The sequence below is a fragment of the Protopterus annectens genome, chromosome 11.part0 (genome assembly GCF_019279795.1).
Source record: "Protopterus annectens isolate FY-2018-M chromosome 11.part0, PAN1.0, whole genome shotgun sequence".
Classification (NCBI taxonomy): domain Eukaryota; kingdom Metazoa; phylum Chordata; order Ceratodontiformes; family Protopteridae; genus Protopterus; species Protopterus annectens.
Genome location: NC_056745.1, coordinates 444,674,270 through 444,695,578, shown reverse-complemented (window position 1 = coordinate 444,695,578; position 21,309 = coordinate 444,674,270). Strand labels below are relative to the sequence as shown.

General features: G+C 35.8%; 1 protein-coding gene across 4 annotated transcripts in view; it reads left to right on the top strand.

Annotated features, from left to right (window-relative positions):
- The window catches only part of FRMD4A (FERM domain containing 4A), a 1,911,200-nt gene that overhangs the window by 243,598 nt on the left and 1,646,293 nt on the right, over positions 1 to 21,309 (top strand). For 3 of the 4 annotated variants that reach the window (XM_044087941.1, XM_044087942.1, XM_044087943.1), the window contains exon 1: positions 17,051 to 17,657. The exons of the other annotated variant lie outside the window; for it this stretch is intronic. The gene's annotated coding sequence lies outside the window, so the exon portion shown is untranslated. Of the gene's footprint in view, positions 1 to 17,050; positions 17,658 to 21,309 lie in introns of those variants that run through there. 4 annotated transcript variants of the gene reach the window in all.

Here is a 21,309-nt window from a genome sequence, read left to right as displayed (position 1 = left end):
GAAACCATATATCAACATGCATATGTTGAAAATAGATATATATATTTAACTTCAGCATATGACAGGATCATACACAAATAAATAAATCAATATATTAGAACAACTAGGTTTCGATGTAGTCTTGATAAGATGGATAGCTGCATGACTTACAAATGGGACATTTATTTATTTATTTATTTGCCTTCTGTTAACCAGGTTAGTCTGGCTGGGCCAAAGGCCCTTTTTCAGCAGGGACCTAAAGAGAAAAGCTCCAAATAAAAATAATCAAAACATAGCAATAAAATACAAAGTTAATCAAGACAGAAATAAAAAATATATAATATTGTACATAGAAGAAAAATAAAGTTTTTGTTGATACATGGTATGAAAGCAAAACAATCTTGGTTGCAGAAATATATAATCAAAAAAATATTAAGTTATAGTAAGTGGCAGGTACATAATTAGGTGTACAGTGGAGGTCAGTAAGAGACTGAGTAGGGAAGAACAGCTCAATAGAAGAGAGATGCAGGAAGAAATTTTAGTATATGAAAATAGGATGAATAAAGTCTAGAAAAATGGAGACTGAGGCAAGGTCAATAGGTGGGGAAGTGAAGACAGAGGAAAGTATAGGTAAAGGTTGATGAGGGGGAGATAGTATAGAAGATGATGCAGATTTAAGTTGGGTTTTGGCAAGAACAAATTCTGGTACTGAGCAGATATTCTTTTAAAGCAAGTTTAAAGTTGCTGGGATTTTGAATAGACCTGATGCGGAGAGGGAGATTGTTCCAGGAGGTGGCAACAGAGTGACTATAGAGACTTTTCCCTATGGACTTGTTGGGTTTGGAGATTAAAAGGAGGTGTTGGTCAGAGCTGCGAAGTTCACGGTTAGGAACATAAAGAGACATAAAGTTAGTTAGAGAGAGACGGGCAAGGGGGTGGTGGAGGATGGAATGAGACAGACAAAGCTGAGACAGAAGGAGTTGATTATGGAATTCAAGCCAGTTAAGTTTTATTCAAGGAGAGGCAGTGATGAGAATGATAGGGGAGGTTAATTGCAAATCTTACTATTTTGTTATATGGCATATGACATTATTATATGTCATATGACATGTAAAGTATCATACAGCAACTGGACAGGTGAAATCCTTGGTTACAGTCAGGGTGTCCCACAGGGCTCTGTCCTAGGCCCTTACTTGTTTAGATCATATCTTTTGTAACTACCTTTTTCATTTGAGGTGCTCTATAGTCTATATGCAGATGACCTGAACTTGGGCAAAATGATTACATGTGTTACAGATAAGACATGTCTGCAAAAGTACTTGACTAAATTGACCGTTTGGGCATGCGAGAATAATATGCTGATAAATACATTAAAAACTAAGCATATGAGATTTGAGAGCCACAAATTGAAAGGTGAATATCTAATACAGCACACATAGATTGAAGCTGTAGCTATATTTAAGGACCTGGGTATTTGGGTAGATCCAGCTTTGAGTTTTCCTAATCATATCAACCAATTGGTTAATGATAGTTATAGAACTATAGGTTGTATAAAAAGATTTATAAAGTCTAGGAAATCAGAAATGATGAAGTCATTGTTTGTTAGTTACATTAGACCGAAACTTGAGTATTGAATAACGATATGGAAACCTTATAAGAAAACAAGCGTGAGTACAGCAGAAATATACCAAGGGCATCCATGGATGTCAAAAATTTAGATTATTATGAAAAACTAAAATGTCTGAACTTGTACAGTGTCTCTCATAGATATCTAAGAGTAGATCTTACTCAGGTATATAGGGCAACTATCTCGGGGAATGTTTAGGGTTATCAAAACGTACTAGAGAATCAGCAGAGAAGCGATGTAGAAGATTCTATAGGAAGGAGAAGTGCACTGATTGGTTCTCTAAGACAGCAGCTGATGCATGGAACAGACTACTAAATTACATAAAAGCAAATAGTAGTTTAGATATTTTTAAGAAGAGCCTGGACACTTATTATGGGAACAAGTGTTTTGGTATACTGGCAAGCTAGAAGGTCATTAAAGTCTGTGTTTAAAATATTTGTATGTATGTATGTAATAATGACATAGGAAACCTCCAGACAGTGGACCCAGCCCAATTTGGTTTCATCAAAGCCAGGTCGTGCCTACTCAGCCTGGTAGACTTCTTTGAGAAGTAACATACACAATCAATAAATTCAATATGACAGTCTGCTGCTTTCACAGAAAGGTCATGCTTCTAAGGGAAAGGTGAAAGCCTCTCAGATACACAGACACACACAGACACACAGACACACAGACACACACACACGCACACACACACACACACGCGCGCGCGCACATACACACACCTGAAGAAGATTAAGCAACTATGATCAAATCAAAAACGTTCATAGTAAATTATGAAATTTGCTGATTGATGAATACAGCACTCTGAAGAGCTTTCTTATTGTCTAGATCTTTCGAACTAATGACAAAAAGAAGCAATTACAATTACCTTCTAAAATTAATCAAAACCCGTAGCAGACCAAACCATTTCACAAGTAAAGAACTTCTTGCTAAATCTTCTAATAACAACTATCCATAACAAATTTAGAACTATAACAAGACTATCCCATTACTTTAGTGGTCATCTCCCTATCCAGGCAAGTATTACATGCTAAACTCTAAAATCCCAAGTAAAATTATACTTTACTGGTTATACCCAGGCTCCAAAGAGCAATTAGTCTCAGAGCTAATGAGTATAGATGAGAATAATTTATATTAAGAACTAAACCCACCTTCAACCCACCTTTAACACTTCAGTTAGTTAACTCCATCATAAATTCAGTTATTCCCTTAACTTAGAGAAGGCTAACAGACAACTCTTACCCATTGTTAGCCACACAGATTAAGGAAACTATGAATCAAAGAGACAAAAAATGGAAGGTCAGTCAACCCCAGAAATGTAGCCCTATAAGAAACTGGGGCAATAATGCAGAGTTGCAACTAAGGAAGTAAAATATACTTACCTGAGAAATAAATACTCAGTTTTGTTCTCAGATTCAAAAAAGTACAAAATGTATTATTCTATACTAAAACAAATGCAGTATAGATGCCAGTAAGCTTAAGGACTTTGACAAATGTATTTCAGATATTACCAAATGACAACCTGTTAACATCAAATAGTACCCAACTCCCCTTCCACTTCCTCATCCGTACTTAGATCCTCTTAAAGAAACAACTTAACCCTACCACCTTATTTTCAATCAAGGAAAGCCATATCAGCCCAAAACATCCTTCAAAAACAAGAACACAGTATAATTTAAACTCAGACATAATCCACCTAACCTTCCTTCAGATAGCAATATATATATCTAAACCACTCACTCAGATAATTAATCTGCCCATAATTTCTGGCATCATCACTCGGCAATTCAAATTTGCACTTTTATTTCCATTCTACAAAATGTCTAATCTTCCAGTCTTATTGAATACAGTCCTATACCAATATGAAGTGTCCTTACCAGCACTTTTAAGAAACTGCTTTAAAGCCAAATCACTGACCACATTAACAAATTTGGTTTACTGACCTACAAAATGAATTCAAGGCAGAATATAGCACAATTACAGCAATATGGTCAGTCAATAAAAAAATCTGTGCAGTTATAGAAAGGGCTGGTTTACAGAAAGAATATTTGTTGCCTTAAAAAGAGTGTTTGAGAGTGTAATTCTCTCCCTCTGCAAAAGCTAAAAAGCATAAATGATTCAGATTTAATTAAAATGGTTCCAAAGCTACCTGCTCCATCAAAGGTTTTGCATTCACAGTGATAATCAATAGCCTTACTATTCTCATTAGCTACTAGTTGCCAAGTACTACCATCCAAACCAATGTTATTACACTCTAGGCAGATGATGTAATACTGATCCACTTTGGTCCATCCACTAAAAAATGTGCAGGATGATCAGAAGGCATATTGTTACCTTCTCTATGCCTTGCTGTCAACAAACAATCTCTTCTTAAACATTACCAAAATAGTCATTCTGCATTTTGGAAACTACTGAAAGATAAAACAAAACTCCTCTATCTCAATCTAAGACTAACAAAAGAATAAAATATGTCATATCCTGCAGTGCAAGTATTTAGGCCTCCTGATGTGCCAACGTCTTCATTTCCACTTAGAGCCTCCACTTCTTATCCTGTAACAATACTTATGTCAAAATGCCTTCCAGCGCTTTTGAGTATGCAAGACTCTGCTCTCTACAGTACTTCCATGCACATTTGTAAACATTTCTCTTTTTTAATCTAAAATCTTGATTATCTTAAATGAACAATCCTCAGCAATTTCTCTAATGTAAACATTTTTTTTTCAGTACACTGCCAACTGCAACGTTTTATGTACATATGTACATGTTTCTCTACAGTCTAAAATGTAAACCGTCTTTGACAATTTCTTTAGTGTAACAATGTCTACAGTTTGTCAAAATTTATGTTTTACTGCACTTCTGATTTGATTCCAGTACGGCAGTACCATCATATAACCACTACATAAACCACTCTAATGTAATCACTTCTATAAAGTCCACCACTTTGACCTGGGTGGTAACTGAAAAAAGTTCTTCACCAGCTCACCTATCCAGTTAATAAACAAAAAATAAATAAATCAATAAAATGATAGAGAATGAAGAAACAAACAAATACAACGAAACAAATGCGCAGTTAGCATCCTGGTATCTACAATAAAATGATCCTATAAGCCTCCAATTCAGAGCAACTCGCTGTAGACAGCCTTACATGGTAAAGTTCAACTGTTGATGCACCAGACACCATAATAGATGTTATATAACACTAAAATATATGGATGACAAATACAGCTGTAATCACATCTACATCTAATACTTATCTCTGTAAAGTGTGTAAACTATACTGTCAAGTATAGAAAGATCGCCATACCATGGAAAAAAGGGAATATTCTGAGCTATGGACATCCTGGATTTAATACATGTACTGTAAGTCCTTTTTTTCAGCCATTCAGTCTCTGTGTTTTGGGACTCACTCCAGTGGGTCCTGAAATTTCACACCAATATGACACAAGGCACACACAAAAAAAATACCAACAAAATAATATGCTACTTCATCAGAGGATCAAAAGATCTGAGAGAAGCAAGCCTTCCCTCAGTCATCCTACATGACAATTAATTGACCAGATGTCATCTTCACAATCTGATTTCACCAGTGTTACCCTTCCTTATCTATATTTTCCATGAGGTACCTTAAATGCAAAAGCACAACATGTGTGGCTACAGTTTTTACCCTTCCTGGATTTGTCCTTCGGGTGGGATGTTAATCTGAGGTCCCATCTGCTTGAGCTGGGGGTAGCTCAGGTGAATGTAAAAGATCTCATGGCACCCATTGAAAATAGTAGGGGGGATCCTTTATTTAGACAAACATAGTTATCTACATTTGTCCTTATTTACATTATATTTACAATTTGCATTCCTCCTTATTTACATTATATATATATATACATATATATACACACACACACACACACACACACACACACACACACACACACACATTTTTTCATTAGCTACATTATATACAATATTTACAAATCATTCATCACATCCTCCTTTTACGTTTCATTTATAGATATATATATATATATATATATACATATATATATATATATATATATATATGTATATGGTTCCCCTTCACAATCTCGAATTACTGAATGCTCGAAATTCAGTAACTCGAGACTGTAAAGTCGAACCAACAAAAATCCTGAAACCCATAAGCACGAAAACAAAAAGCCCTGAATATACAGAACACATACACCACACAACACGCACACCATACAACCCACAACTCATAAACTACAAGCCCTACACTACATGCACGCAGGGGGGAAAGCCTCTCTGCACACCCCCCCACTTATATATTCTAACTCCGAGATCGCACTAATACACAAAATAAAAAACATCACACAGACATTTTACACTGCCTCGTGCACACACACACACACACACACACACACACACACACACACACACACACACAAATACAGACACATCCAACACTCACACCCATACTCCTACTTCCCTAGGCTAACCCACACACACAACTTACAAAATGCACACATACACTCACTTACCTTAACTTCTGTAAAACATCCCGACTCACACACTTCCCATCCCGCAGCTGACATGCATAAGCGCAAATTCAAGATATTTGAATTCGCGCTTATACAGATTCACGCTTATGGGTTTTTGACTTTACATTCTCGAGTTACTGAATTTGGAGCATTCAGTAATTCGAGATTGTGAAGGGGAACCATATATATATATATATATATATATATATATATATATATATATATACATACACTCACACACACACACGGGTCTACTTTGTTTCGTTGAATCTCATTTCACTGAATTTCATTTCACCCCAACCACTTTGCTGAAAACTCATTTCTGAAAACTCATTTCACTGAACTGCAGTTAGTATATATGGCACTGTGTAGAGTACTGTAAGGCAAGTAAAAGGTATATGCTCTTTTTCTCATTGTACTGCGATCCTGGAGTTAGTATATATAGTCAGGAGAGGTATGGGGGACATAGCCCCCCCAGATTGCTGGGTGTGGGGGTGTAGCCCACCAAGTTTGAGTAGATATAATCTTCTGGAGAAAGTTAGTCATTGGTGTTATAACTATGCATGTCTATTATTTAAAATGTATTTTTTTGAAGTTTTTGGTAAAATAGAATATAAAACAAACAAAGTGGGGGCCTACGCCCCCTATACTCCCCAATGTGGAGGGCTGTGCCACCCACACACCCCTAACTGTATATACTAATTCCAGGACTGCACTGCAGTGGGGAAAAGGGACTATACCTTTTACTTGCCTTACAGTACTCTACACAGTGTCATATTCAGTGAAATGAGATTCATCAAAACAAAGTAGACCCATATATATATATATATATATATATATATATATATATATATATTTATTTATTTACATTTGTTGACCGGGAGAGTCCAACTGGACACAGGTCCGTTTTCAGGGGAGGCCCGGGGAGAAAAGCTCCACATTAAGTATTATTTGCATTATACAGTTAAAAAACATAGCATTTAAATATATATATATATATAAAACAGTTAATTATTACTTTTTGGACCCCCCACTCCAATTTCTACAACCAAAACCTTATATTTTTCAATATTATTGCCAAGTCCCATTTTTCATTAAACATTTCCATTACTTTCTGATTCCAAATTAACCATGATATGCATAATATTTTTTATCAATTCTTTAAACCTCTTTTTTACTTTTGTTTCTATAATACCCAAAAGCAATCATGTCCATGTTTAAATTTCTTACATCTTTAACTCCTTCCACGTAATTCCTATCTATAATCTTTTTCCATAATATTTTAGATCTTTTACACTCTAAAAAAAAAGCATGTTCACATTTCAAACTCAATACAGTATAACAGACTCTATCTTTTATACTTCTACATATGGCATATTCAGCTTTACTGGTAATTTTTATGTAGTCCATCTCCATAAGAAATCTCAGCACTCTATATTTCACTTACATTTTTCCATTCTCTCAGTAATAGCATTCCTTTTCTCTATATTTAATTCCTTCCAATGATATATCCTATAATACTTTTACATAATCTTATTATACCACTCTTTTCTTTCATTTTCAATTTTTTTCATATTTATTTTCTACAGTATAATCTTATCGTGATACTTCTCCATTTCTTTATTATAACAAATCCTCTTTTCTTTTGAACTAAAAAATGTCAACCATTCCATTTTATATTTTAAACTTAAATTTTTTGTTAATAAAGAAACCTCATTTTCCTTTAAACATTTCATTACATTCTAAATAAGTTTAATGATGCCATATATATGTATGTGTCTTTCGGCTTTTCCCGGTTAGGGGTCGCCACAGCGGAACTCCGGTCCGCTAATGATTGGCAGTTGATTTTTATGTGCCGTGTTGCCAGCCCTGATGCACAACCTTCAACGAAGGTACGCCCATTCACGCATATCTCCACGCAGAAGACGCTCTAGCTGAGAATCGAACCGGACAGCGTCTTACTGTGAGGCGACAACGCAACCGCAGCACCACCACCGCGGATTAATGATGCCATATACACTACAGAATTTATTAGTCCCAGAACTCCTTTTTATTTTCTCACATATAGAACGCCAAATAAATACAAATATTATATTATATATTTCTCTAAGTTCAATGGAACACTAAGAACACCAGCTGAATAAGTAATCTTGGCTAATAGTACAGTATTAATTAAATAAACTTTCTTTTTTAAAGAAAAAACCGGAAAGACTTCCAAAACAAACTCATTTATTTATTTATTTGACATTTGTTGACTGGGAAGGTCTGACTGAGCTAGTGCCCTTTTTATTAGTCCCAGAACTCCTTTTTATTTTCTCACACATAGAACCCCAAATAAATAAAAATATTATATTATATATTTCTTTCTCTAAGTTCAATGGAACACTAAGAACACCAGCTAAATAAGTAATCTTGGCTAATAGTACAGTATTAATTAAATAAACTTTCTTTTTAAAGAAAAACCTGAAAGACTTCCAAAACAAACTCATTTATTTATTTATTTGACATTTGTTGACTGGGAAGGTCTGACTGAGCTAGTGCCCTTTTTCAGCGGAAGACTGGGAAGAAAAGCTCCACAGAAGTAACAAAATTGCATTGTCACAATTCACATTATTACACAGAAAAATATACAATGCGTGTTAAGTATACAAGAAGGCTTATACAAATGAAATATCAGAAAAGGGAACTCACATGCATAGAGAAAAATTACAATTAGATTAAATGTACTAATAGCTCATAAGCATAGAAAAAAATACAATTAAGCTAAGAGGCACACAGTCAAGTAAGTTATTAGGTAAAAAATATGAAAAAAGTTGGAGGTAGTTATATTTTGTCATGGCAGGTAGGACAAGTAACAGCATTGTGCAGACTAGGTTTGGAAGTTAAGGGAAGAGTAGTTAAACATTATAACTAAGTGAATACTGAGAGTAATAAGGAGGTAATAGTAAAGTGATAGCAGAGGATAGATAGGTTGGAAGAGAGAAGTGGATTAGGTAGGGTGGTTTGTATTACACTTGCTACAGTGACAGGTCTTATGCACATGTTGTTTTAGCTCTTTTTTGAATTCATGCACATGAACTACATTTCTGATGTGCAGGGGTAGTTTGTTCCAGGCTACAGCAAGTGTAAAGCTATAGAGATTTTAGCCAAAGTATTTTTGGAGTTTGTAGATTTTCAGCAGTTGTTGGTCTGAGCTTCTGAGAGTTCTGGAAGGGGTATAGCATGTGACAAGTGGGGTGATAGAAGAAGGAAAGGCACAGGGTCTGTTTAGGATGGAATGAATGATAGAGTGTTAGGACAAAGGAGGTTGATGGGGGAAACTCTAGTGAATTTAAGAGTTTAAGGGATTGGCAGTGGTGTGTCTTTGATGTGTGGCTAGCAGCAAATCTCACTACTTTATTAAAGGTGGATTCTAGTTTGGTTAGGTGACAGGTTTGTAGGTTAGTTAGTATTTGTGAATTGTAGAGAAGACAAGGAAGAAGGAAGGCTTGGGCAAGAGTAAGTCTAGAGTCTTTTGTGAGAAATTTGTTATTTCTGTATAGTAACCCAATTTTTTATGCATTTTTCTAAAGCAATGGTAGACATGGAGGTCAAATTTGAGTTGGTCATCTATGATGACTCCAAGCAGTTTGATATGTGTTTCTGAATTATTGACAGTGTTGTCAAGGGATGTAATGTAGAAGGTAGGTCTGAGATGCATGAGAGATTTTGGTATGAAAAAGAAAAAGCTTAGTGTTTTTAGAATTTAGGATGAGTTGGTCATTAGACAGCCATATGTTTCATTTCCTCTACTTTCTCTTTCCAAATAGAATCTGTAATTTCTTGTTTTCCAAAATTTATTCTGAGGATCTTAATTTTTCCCATATTAAATTTAATTATACCAATACTCCCTTCAAATCCTAAACCTTGACTTTTATCTTTGTTTAATATAAACTCTACAAGTATTTATTTTATCGCTTCATTTATACTTACTTCATTTTTAGTAATAATGACAATAGCATAAGCATAATTTAATAAAATAGGCATTTTTATCCCTTCATTTGAAATATAACTAATTTCTTCCATTTCTCTATTCATATACATGGATATTACATTCATTGCTAACAAATAATAAACAAATAATATTCCACTCATTGGGCAGCCTTGTCTAATGCCCTTCTCTAACTGTATATCTTCATTTAACCATCCATTTATCATAACCTTCACTATATTAAGCTTATAAGCAGATATATATACATTTTTAATCTTCTTACTTATGTTGTAAGTCTCAAATACATTCAATAATATTGAATGATTGATAAAAATCACTTTAAAAGCTTTACTTAAATATCCTACCATCACTTTTGCCTTAACATTTCTCAGTAATATATCTTCCACGAATCCCCTAATTATTAATAATAAATCTTTAACCTTTTTACCTTTAACACCAAACACATTTTCATCTACAACTTTACCCACTTTCTCTTCCATTCTGTTTTTCTAATTTTCATAAAAATCTTATGAACTATATTATTTAATACAGTAGGTCTCCAATTCTATACATCTCTATTCTCACCTTTTTTCAATATAAATCTAATAACACCCCTAAATGCTTTTTATACATAAAACATTTATTTAACCATTCAATACCTTTACAAATAATTTTTGGTCTATGTATAGTCAAATTTATATAGGTTTATATCACTACATTGAACCATCAGTTCAGCAAGCTGCATTTCATCGGAAATGCTGTTCATCAAATTCCCCTCATATGGGGGAATGTCCCTTGTGCCCCCCCCACTAATTATACATACCAGCTCTGAGATCGCACTACAGTGGGGAAAGGGCAAATATCCCAATCCGCACTGTAATGCAATCTCATTATGAACAGTTTGACGAGCAGCATGTTCAATGCAAGTGCACTGAAAATGCTGTTTGCTAAACTGATACAGACCCAATTTATATGCATTCTATATTCTAATTCATCCAGTCCTGCAGTCAAATCAAAAATGCATCTATTTTTATTTCCTTTTCTAGATCCTTATTAACCTTGTCAGACAATGCATTTGCCTTCCATTCCTTGTATGTCATTAATTTCTTCTATTTAAATAATGTCATAGTATGTTTTTTTACTATAGTCATAATCTTATGCAGTGTATTAGATATTAGGTATTATACCTGCTGCATCTTTCATTTCTCTCATAATACTATTATTCCCTTTAATTATTTTACATTGCAGAAAATATCTTTGTTTATACAGCAGATGTTCTATTTTCTTCTTACTGAATACATATAATTCTTGTTCCTTGAAAAAGTTTTCAGTTTTTTTCTAGACAATCAATTGTATCATTACTCAACTTCTTGTACTCTATTTTCCCCGTGTATATTTTTTCTTTCTTCCATGCCACATAGCATTTTTTTATATTTCAATTTAAACTGTAACCACCATTCTGAACAATCTTTATAAAATTATCTCATCTCTACATATCCTTTCCATAATCTCATAACATCCTCTCTCCCTTTAGCATCCCATTTCATTCCATTTATTCTTTTTAAACCTTTTCCTATTTTTATATGCACACCATTTTCTTTTATGTCAAACCAAATTGTCATATGATCTTAAAATCCTGTCAATACACACCTTGCTTAATTATTACTAAATTGTGACACTAAAAAATAATCCATTTCAGTTGTTTTATCTCCTCTTCTGTATATCGAAGTCTCTGAATTACAAAATTTTAACTGTCCATATTTTATAATGCCCCATACCAATCTTACATCATATGCCTTCTTTTTCTGTTGTCTTAATATTACAATTAAAATCCCCTGTAACAATAATCTCCATATTAACTGCCACATATTGAGTTATATTTTGAACATTTTTCTCTCTCGTTTTTGTTACATGTGCATATACTGCAATAATTCTAATAACATTGTCCAGCCATCTTACATCAATAACAGTAATGCTCCCAGTTATAGTAAATGTAGTATCTACTACTTTAATCATGTCTTTATATAATATGAGTATTCCTGAACAGGTCTCCCTTCCAAAATTCCATATCACATTTTTCTCCAACACACACTTAAGTTTGATATTTTTCTATATGAGGCAAAAATCTATTGTCTTCTAAAATAATTACATCATTATCTTGCTTTTTTACACCACTCCAAAATCCCTATTCTTCCCTCTATTCACATTTAATGCTAAAACTTTACATGTATTTCAACCTTAAGTAATATTTTTTTAACATTTCCCTTTCTTTTTTTCTTTCTTTTTTAAATCCTTCTGTAATTGTCCTTTTCCTCTTCCATACTCTTTTACCAATTGAATTTCTTTTTTGCTTTAGTATATTACATTTAATATCATCACTATCATTCAAATCTGAATTTTCTTCTTCCATTTTTCCTCTTCCTGCATACTCATTTCTTGTACTACTAATTCTTTATTCATAGTCTCTATTTGTATTCCCTTACTTCTAAGTCATTTTGCTCACAAATCTTTTTGATCCTTCTCTGTTACTACTTCCACAACATCTGTCTTTATTTTTACCTCTTTTTCTTTACACCCCCCCAAAAAAAAGTATCCTTTTTATTACATTTATAACATCTCATTTCACAATTCATTGCATCATGTTCAATTTTCCCACATGAAAAACATCTTCTTTTATCAGAATTTCCTATTAAATTATATTTGTTACCAACAAAAAAACATGTTTTAGGCTGGCCCCTAATATTTTTGCAATGCCCTTATTTCCATCAACAATACTTGGTAAATGTACAACACTCTCATGTTTGATCTTCAAAATCACATCACAATCCCATTCCCCAGTCCATAAACCTCTACTATCTCAATAAATGTCCTTTCACAGTCTCTTTATCTACTTCAGTCCTAAATTGTACATTGATTTTTTTTTTGTCTCTCTATAAGATACTTTAAGTATATACAAACTCCACTGTGCATTGTTTTTCCTCTTGTCATATTCATCCAAAAATGTCTCCATTATTTGACCAGTCTCAAATATGTCACATAAAGTCTCTTTTTTATATGTATAAAAGCACTTACCTCGCTTTATTTGATCCCCAAAGTTGAAATTACTTCATTCCATATCTTATATCTGTCTAATTCAAAGTCTTCTATATTTTCGATAATGTACTGTATGTTCTCTTTTTTACACCCATAACTTCTTCCTTCTTTTTTTCAATTCCTGACTTCATCATCGCTGCATAGGATTTACCTTTCATGGCCATATCTTTCTCTTCTTGTATCTTCTCCATTAGATCTCCCCAGGACACATCTTTTCCACTCTCCTGCTTACTTTTATTTACTAACTCCAGCAATACATCATCCTGCAACCAACCCTCCTGACTGGAGGGTTGAAACTACACATTCTTGCACTAACATACCATATCTGAAGAGACTATCCTGAAAGATCTCTTCCAAATCCCTTACTGCTACATTATCCTTTTGAGAAAGCTCGAATGCCTTCTCTGCACCTTCATCAACAGGCTCTTCTGCCTGACCTTTCTCCACCCTTTCCTCCAACATAAATGTCATGATATCTTCATTGATAGAGGATTTGCCTCTTATTTTGCTGCCCACCGCTCCACTCTCCTTGTCCTCCATCTTCTTCTTGGTTTCCTCCAAGCTGCCAGTATGCTCAGAACAGAAATTGTAGGAAGCACAATGCGAAAAACATATACTCTTTGCAAAATGAGTCTTCGCAAAAATACCACCTTGGGTCTCTGCTTTAAAGAGGCCACTAGCCTAGTAGGACTAATCTGATCAACAAAGATGAATAAAAATAAAAATATTTCTCTTTTCCTTACAATAGTGTAACCGTGAGGTTAGTGTATTTAAGTAAGTGTGCTGGAGGGGCGAAGTCCTCCACATGGTGGGTATAGGGAGCTTACTCCCCACCAAAAAATGTCAGCTGTATGGTTTCTGGAGGTAATTCTTAATACTTTTGGACTGATCAGTTTTCATTTGGTGGCTGGAGCATCAACTTCTATTAGTAGACTCCCTTTCCTCAGCCTTCAGCTATCATCTGGGTGACTGGGTTAAGGTTTCTAGCTGCAGGGCCTGAGGGAGGAGCTGCTTCATCAGTGTTAATGGGAGCCACATGGTATCACCTACAAGGTGTATAACCTCCAATGTTATGCTTTAGAGAAACAAGAATGTACCAAGTGATCCATCCTCATTCAACCTCTACCTCTTTTTCCAATTTTACACATGGGGTCGGGGTGTCACTTCAACAGTAACAATCATCTTGAGCCAAGGTTTACACTGCAGGGTGGCTAGCCCTGCCATGGTAGTTCATCTGTACCACTCACTCGGACACACACTTACACCTATGGTCAATTTAGAATGTCCAATCCACCTACTGCATGTATTTTGGAATGTGGGAGGAAACCAGAGCACCTGGAGAAAACCTATGTGACCACAGGGAGGACATGCAGACTCTGCACAGAAGGCACCCCAGCTGAGGATCGAACCGGAGAGCCTCTTGCTGTGAGGCGGCAATGCTAAGTTCTGCACCACCGTTGCCGCCCATTGTATCAACAGTAAATCAAAAGTTGAATCGGTCTCTGTGTATGTAACAATGTTAGGCAGGTGCACGCATATGTAAATAAAGACATGAGAAATATATGAAAAGAAATGACTGCTGGGGGCAAAAGAAGGCTGAAAGAGAAATATAAAGTTATGTTTGACAATGTCAGAGAGAGAGAGAGAGGGAAACAAAAGTGTGAGTCAGTGAGAGAGATAACAAAGGGTGAAACCAGGACTAACTGCATCAAACAAATCAGGTAAACCGAATAAAAGAAAAGCAAAGGAGATTCAGAGAACTGATTGCAGTGACAGGCAGTTGTGGGGTCATTTTCAAATGAGAATTAAACTATAAAGATTACATGGCAATTGTAAAAGGTAGTGAAATAAACAAAGTTTGTTCAATGCTTAGAGGTCATGCAAGATAAGTCACAAAACCAAGGGGAGGGGGGACAGAATGATTCACAACTAGATGCAGCGGATGGATTAAAGTTTTGAGAGGCAAGAAGTGGACTACTACAAAAACATTTTGAGCAATGTCAATACATTATAACATAATGTGTAATTTGCATGCATGGTGCACTTGTTATTTTCATGCTGATCGCCAGTACAACCATTTTATTGTTAATCATTTCTAGGAAACTTATTTTTTACATTTTCTATTCTTCTATTCAGCCAGTGTTCTCTGTACAAGCTGTTTCCTCAAATGTATTGACAGTGGCAGTCTGTTAAAAAATGTAAAAACTAAACAATCTTCTGTGGACTGTTCGTCTGTTATTATTTGATTATTTGTTATATTTGTAATACTATACATTTTCTGAAGAAAAAAAGTCTGTAATTCTATCCCTTATTGTTTTCCTCACAAAATCACAAATCTTACGAAGAACAATCAGGGAAAGATATAAAGTATAGCTCACAGTATGTTGGTACAAGGCTATCCCTAAGAATCTGATCTTCCTGATATAACTCTCCACTAATTTTGACTCAGATTTTATCTCTGTCACTTGTAATCTTTCCTAAACTGGTGACTTTGGGGGTAAAGGTGGTGAAATACACACAATAAGTAACTGCAATAATTAGTTATATACTTTGTTTACTTCAGAATATGTCTATTAATTCACATTCTCTTCTTATTCTATCAATGTCTCAAGTTCTATGTTAGAAGAGTCCCTGATTATTTTTGTTTATAGTTCATAGGTAAATATCAGACTAGCTGCCATTTTAAAACTAGTCAGTTTTACTAAAAGTGAAAAATCAAACCTTGAACCATATGTCTGTGACTCAAATGCCTTAGCCATTATGCCAATACCTAACACTTCTGAATTTCTCACCGATTAGTTCAGGGCCTATGTCCCTGACTACAAACTGATCCTAAAATATTTGTACAGTACCACTTGCTCTTAATTTTGAAAGCACTTTTCTGCTCTTTGACATTTCAAGCTTTGGGGGAGGGGCTGAGAAGGTAAAGTGGTAAGTGGGACACCAATTAGACAGGGTGTAATGCTGCAAAGTAAGGAGCACATGTCAGGTTGCGTGTATGTGATTACTTGGAAAACGTAAACTCAACCTGCTGTTTCTTTCTGGAACTTGTAAGTTACCTGCAGTGCAGCAGGACAAATATAACACACATCTGAAGCAGTAGCACATCCTGGTGGTAAAAGCAGACAATTGCCATTAAAGCCACCCCATATTCACAGACTTCTTCCTCGCTCTCTAATCTTATTAAAATAAGATAGCTTCACCAAGTTGTAGCAAAATTGGGTAAAAGGTAAGAGGGTCCCAAGAGCATCATAAAAGAAAAATGCGGCCGTACGATTGCCCAGAAAACCCCTATAAGCCGGTAACCTGAGCCTTAGAATTGCTAAATTGATTTGCCTGAGCTGCAGAAGCAGCCCTGTACAGGATGCACTTGAGATTTTTTTGCGCAATAGTCTAGCAAAGAATTGTTTATTTTTTTTTTTTAAATCCTGGAGTTTGCAAAAACACAGCAAAGAAACTCTTGCTATGGAACATTTTCGCACTGCACCAGTCAATTTATTGAAAATACAAGTGTGTGTTCTGCATACTAAACAGTTGATAAGCTACAACCAACGTTTCTCATAATATGGGAATCGTGATTTCCCCTTGACTAATGATCCCGCTTTTTTGGCAGCAGGAGTCCTGATTTTTGTTCCCTGCTTCTTTTTGTTTAGGACGATCCACACACAGACTGCATACATCCCGCTTGCTTCTCACAACCTCTCGGAGAGCTAAAAGCCCTTTTCTTCACTTAAGGGACTGCAAAGGAAAGAAGGGGAAGGCAACTCAAGTAATGTCATAAACACATATTTCCTTTCCCAATCTTTGTATTTTCAATGTGTTGCTGGGATGCAGCTACAGCCAAGCTTCCCATCTTTTGAAGTGCTGAACACGCGCTGCAGCTCGTGAGTAAGGTTTGGGAGTTTCACATGACCCGGCGCCAACGTCAGGGCTGCTGATTTTTTCCCCCCTTTCTCCCTGTGCCTCCCCTCCCCCACTGGCAGCTTCCTTTCATTGCAGACTGTTTTTGTCTGCACGTGAACAACTGCTTTTGTAAAGGCAGGCACTGTGGATTGAAGGGCCGGTAACTGCGGCTGTTGGCTGCCATGGCTTTCTGATGGCATGTTCCTGGAAAAGTGCACTAGTGTCACAGCCTGCGGCAGAGCAGCAGGAGGAGGGAGGGAGGCTACTGTAAGCTGCTGAGGATGGGACTTTACTAAGCTGTGTATGTATAGGCTTTGAAACCCAACCGGTGTCTTGCTGAGAGAGGATGTTACTGGGAGATGGGATGTGCCAGAGCTTCGCGGCTTGTTACACTGGAAAACAGAGCGGAAGGATTGGATTTGGGTCTTAAAAGGGATGTATATGAATTAAAATCTGTCCGTTAGGCCACGGGCCTGCAGCGGATGGGTCTTTTACTTATTGGATTAAGTGTAATAGGACTTCTTATTATATATGGTCGTTAGAGCTACTCCTGGGGCTGGCAAAAAATAAGGTAATTATTACAGCAGGTTTATGTTTGACAACATGGATGGAATTGTAAGTCTATGCTTGATGACCAGGGCGATTGTGCAGTCTGTTGTGTCATAAGCATGTGTGTGTAATGTAGTGGTCTTAAAGCTTGGCGTGGGGCGGGGGAGGATTTCTGGAATTTTAAGTGCTGAGCTGTTGGAAGGGTCTGCCCTGTATGCACAGTCTGTTGTGGTATAATTTGCTTGACTTAATGGGGAAGTTTTGGCAACGGATCTCTAACCCCTAACCTTGGTTCATATATTTCATAGACACCGGATGGTGCATTTAGCACACATTTTGTTTTAGAAAACATAACCCTGTGCTTACAATTACCCAAATATTATCATTCAGAGAAAAGTTTATGCACATTGTAATCCTTTATTACTCTTTTAGGCATAAACTTGTCATCTATGCATTATTAGCCAGTGAAAGGTTTGTACACCCATGTAGTCCTTAATGCTAGGCTGATGAGATTAAACAGTAATAATCATGCAATGAAAAGTTTTATATACACAACAGTCCTTCAGAATCATTTCAGTAAATGCTTCATATAGACTATGGAGCCATACCTGTCAGCTGTCCCTGATTTTGACTCAAATGTAGCTGTGTCCCACTTAATCCCTGCTAAAACCTGGTAACTTTTGGAGAAAAAGTGGTGAATTTCACAATAAATGACTACAATTAGAGTTGCATACTTTTACTTCAGAAAATGCATATTAACTCATTCTCTTATGTTGTAAATGTTTCAAGTTAGTAGTACTAATATTTATAATTGTGTGTGTGTGTGTGTGTGTGTGATTATTTGTGGATTTGTCCCTGATTAGTTGAGAGCTGTGTACGGAGCAGATCCAGTGGAAACATTATTACAACATGTAGCTGTGAGAGAATCACTGTGTAACGCCCTTATCCATACTTTAAAGTAATAATTTCCTTTTACTTCATATAGTTATACAAGAGATTTAACTCCAAAGAACACTCTCTAAAGTCTTTGTTTTATAATAAACCGAGACACAATATTAGTAGAAACCTCATATAGGTGCAGATTAGCCTCCGTTGAGGAGGATCTGCCCCTTTCTGCTGGTTCAGCTTGATTTACATGTTTACACAGCCAACTACAGTAAATTGCCATATGTTATGGTCCCAGGCTCTGATAGCAAAAAGCAAGGAGCTTAATTTAAATCACTTGTTTCTTCTGCAATGCCTTTGAAGTATTTTAGCAGTGAGGTTGTGGCAGGAGGTGCACTATACGAGTTAAGTCTGTGTGGAAAGGAAGGAGGAAATCTTATTTTAGTGTGGATAAATTATTTGTTCTGGCATTGGTTTGTTCAGAACATGTACTGTTCTTGGGAGCATTCTCTTCATGTGGATCATCTCAGACCTTGTTTTGATGTGTTAGGATAAAATTAGTATGTTTCATGTTTAATTTATGTACTGCATCCCTTTACATAGATCAGAGCATGATGTGATTTTTGGAGTATGAGTTTAAATGTTATTCAGCAGGATACAGAACTGCTGTTTGCATTGACTCGTCCATAACTTCTGCTGTACAGTAGTTTTTGTGTAACCAAAGGTGCCTTCATTCACTTTATAAGTAGTCAAGTAGCACTGATGAAGGGAAGGTAGTGTGCTGGGCTCTATTACAATAAGTTCATCACTTTAGAATACTAATTCTTATTAATTTGTATTTTTTTGTGTTTATTCTCTTCACCTGCACCGTTCAGAATTGCTGTTTTGATGACGTAATGAAAGCTGTTTGAGTTTATTGCCACCCAGACATAACAAATATCTTTGCGCGCATGTATAGAATATATGTGCTCATTTGTATAGGTTGTATGCCTGTATATATGTGCACGCTCATGTATCTGTGTGTGTGTGTGTGTGTGTGTGTGTGTGTGTGTGTGTGTGTGTCTCTCTCTCTCTCTCTCTCTCTCTCATATATATAGCGAGAGAAATGTGCAAGTATTCTATGTAGTGTACACACAAATGAGTGTCTATAGGGGTGGCATAATGGATAGTGTTGTCTCCTCACAGAAAAAGATTCCTCAGGTTTGATTCTAGGCTAGGGGGTGCCTTCTCTGCAGAGTCTGCATGTCCTCCCTATGTTCGTGTTGGTTTTCTTCCTTTTCCACTTAGCCAATCCAAAACAATGAAAATACCATGGTGTAATAAATGCCAAATGGAAGACACACTGCTTTCAACATTCGACATGCATCTCTCTCTCTCTCTCTATATATATATATATATATATATATATGTATGTATATGCGTGTGTGTGTATGTGTGTGTGTGTGTATATATATATATATATATATATATATATATATATATATATATATATACTTCTTAACGAACAAAAGATGAAGGAGCAAGTGTTAATAGCTTTCGTCCTTTTATTGTAGCAAGAACTTCTTCAGACAATTAGTAATGTAAAAACCATGGTATATATAACAAATGGGAGGTAGCTAATTATTGTAATTCATCTAAGTAATGAGTGACAGGGAGGCTAGTACCAATAAGCTTTTCAAAATCTACGTCTTTTTCTCAGAAAACTTAACTTAAAATTAATTTGTGAGAAAGACTCTGAACTAGACAGTGATCTCAATGATGTGATCCTTAATCTCCCTCGCAAACGCAGCTTGTTCAATCCACCTTTAAATAATACTTTGCAGATTTTTTTTAAAACTATGTGAAAGACTTTCGTAACCTACTCAGCCACCCAAGCCCCCATAAGTGGTTTAACCTGTTTAAAGAAGAAGCCATTGAGCTTAGACAACTACAAAGAGACAAATCCCTCAGAATTATGACCGCTGATAAGGGTACAGGGATAGTACTGATGGAACAGCAACGCTATATTTCCACTCTACAGGATGACCTAAGTAACAGCAACTACTATACCGTAGTACAAATGTCAGATGTCAATAGAGGATTCAAAAAGATTGATAGATCTCTCAAATCACTTTTGAGACAACTGATTTCTACGGAAGAGGCAGAATTTATGGAGGTTCCTTGTCCACAATTGGGGAAATTCTTTGGCATACCCAAATTACATAAAGGTTCAGTTAACTCTCCTTTTCGGCATATAGTGTCTAATCACAAAACCAAGATGGAAAAAAATTCAGAATTTCTTGACTGGACTCTTAATCCCATTGTGCAGAAATCCAAATTTTGCTTACGTGATTCCTGGGATTTCTTAAATCTTCTCTATTTAAATCCACCCACTTCAAAAGACATTTTACTAGTAACTTTAGATATAGAGGCCCTCTATAGTAACATCCCCCACAAAGAAGGTATAGAATTCCTTCAGTCCTATTTATCATTACACACTGGCTTCAGTCCACAGAAAATAACTACAATTTGTACTCTGACTTCTTTGGTACTGGAAGGTAACTTTTTCTACTTTAACAATGCAATATATCAACAAGTCCGAGGAGTGGCAATGGGGTCAAAACTGGCCCCTGCCTTTGCTAATTTAGTATTAGCAGCCTGGGAATCTAATTCTTTGGAACATTTACCTGATTTCAGGTTTCTAAAAATATACAAGAGGTACATAGATTATGTGTTTTTTCTATGGGAAGGTGGTGAGCAACGTTTATCCAATTCCCTGGATGCCATTTCAGAATCTATTCCATTTCTAA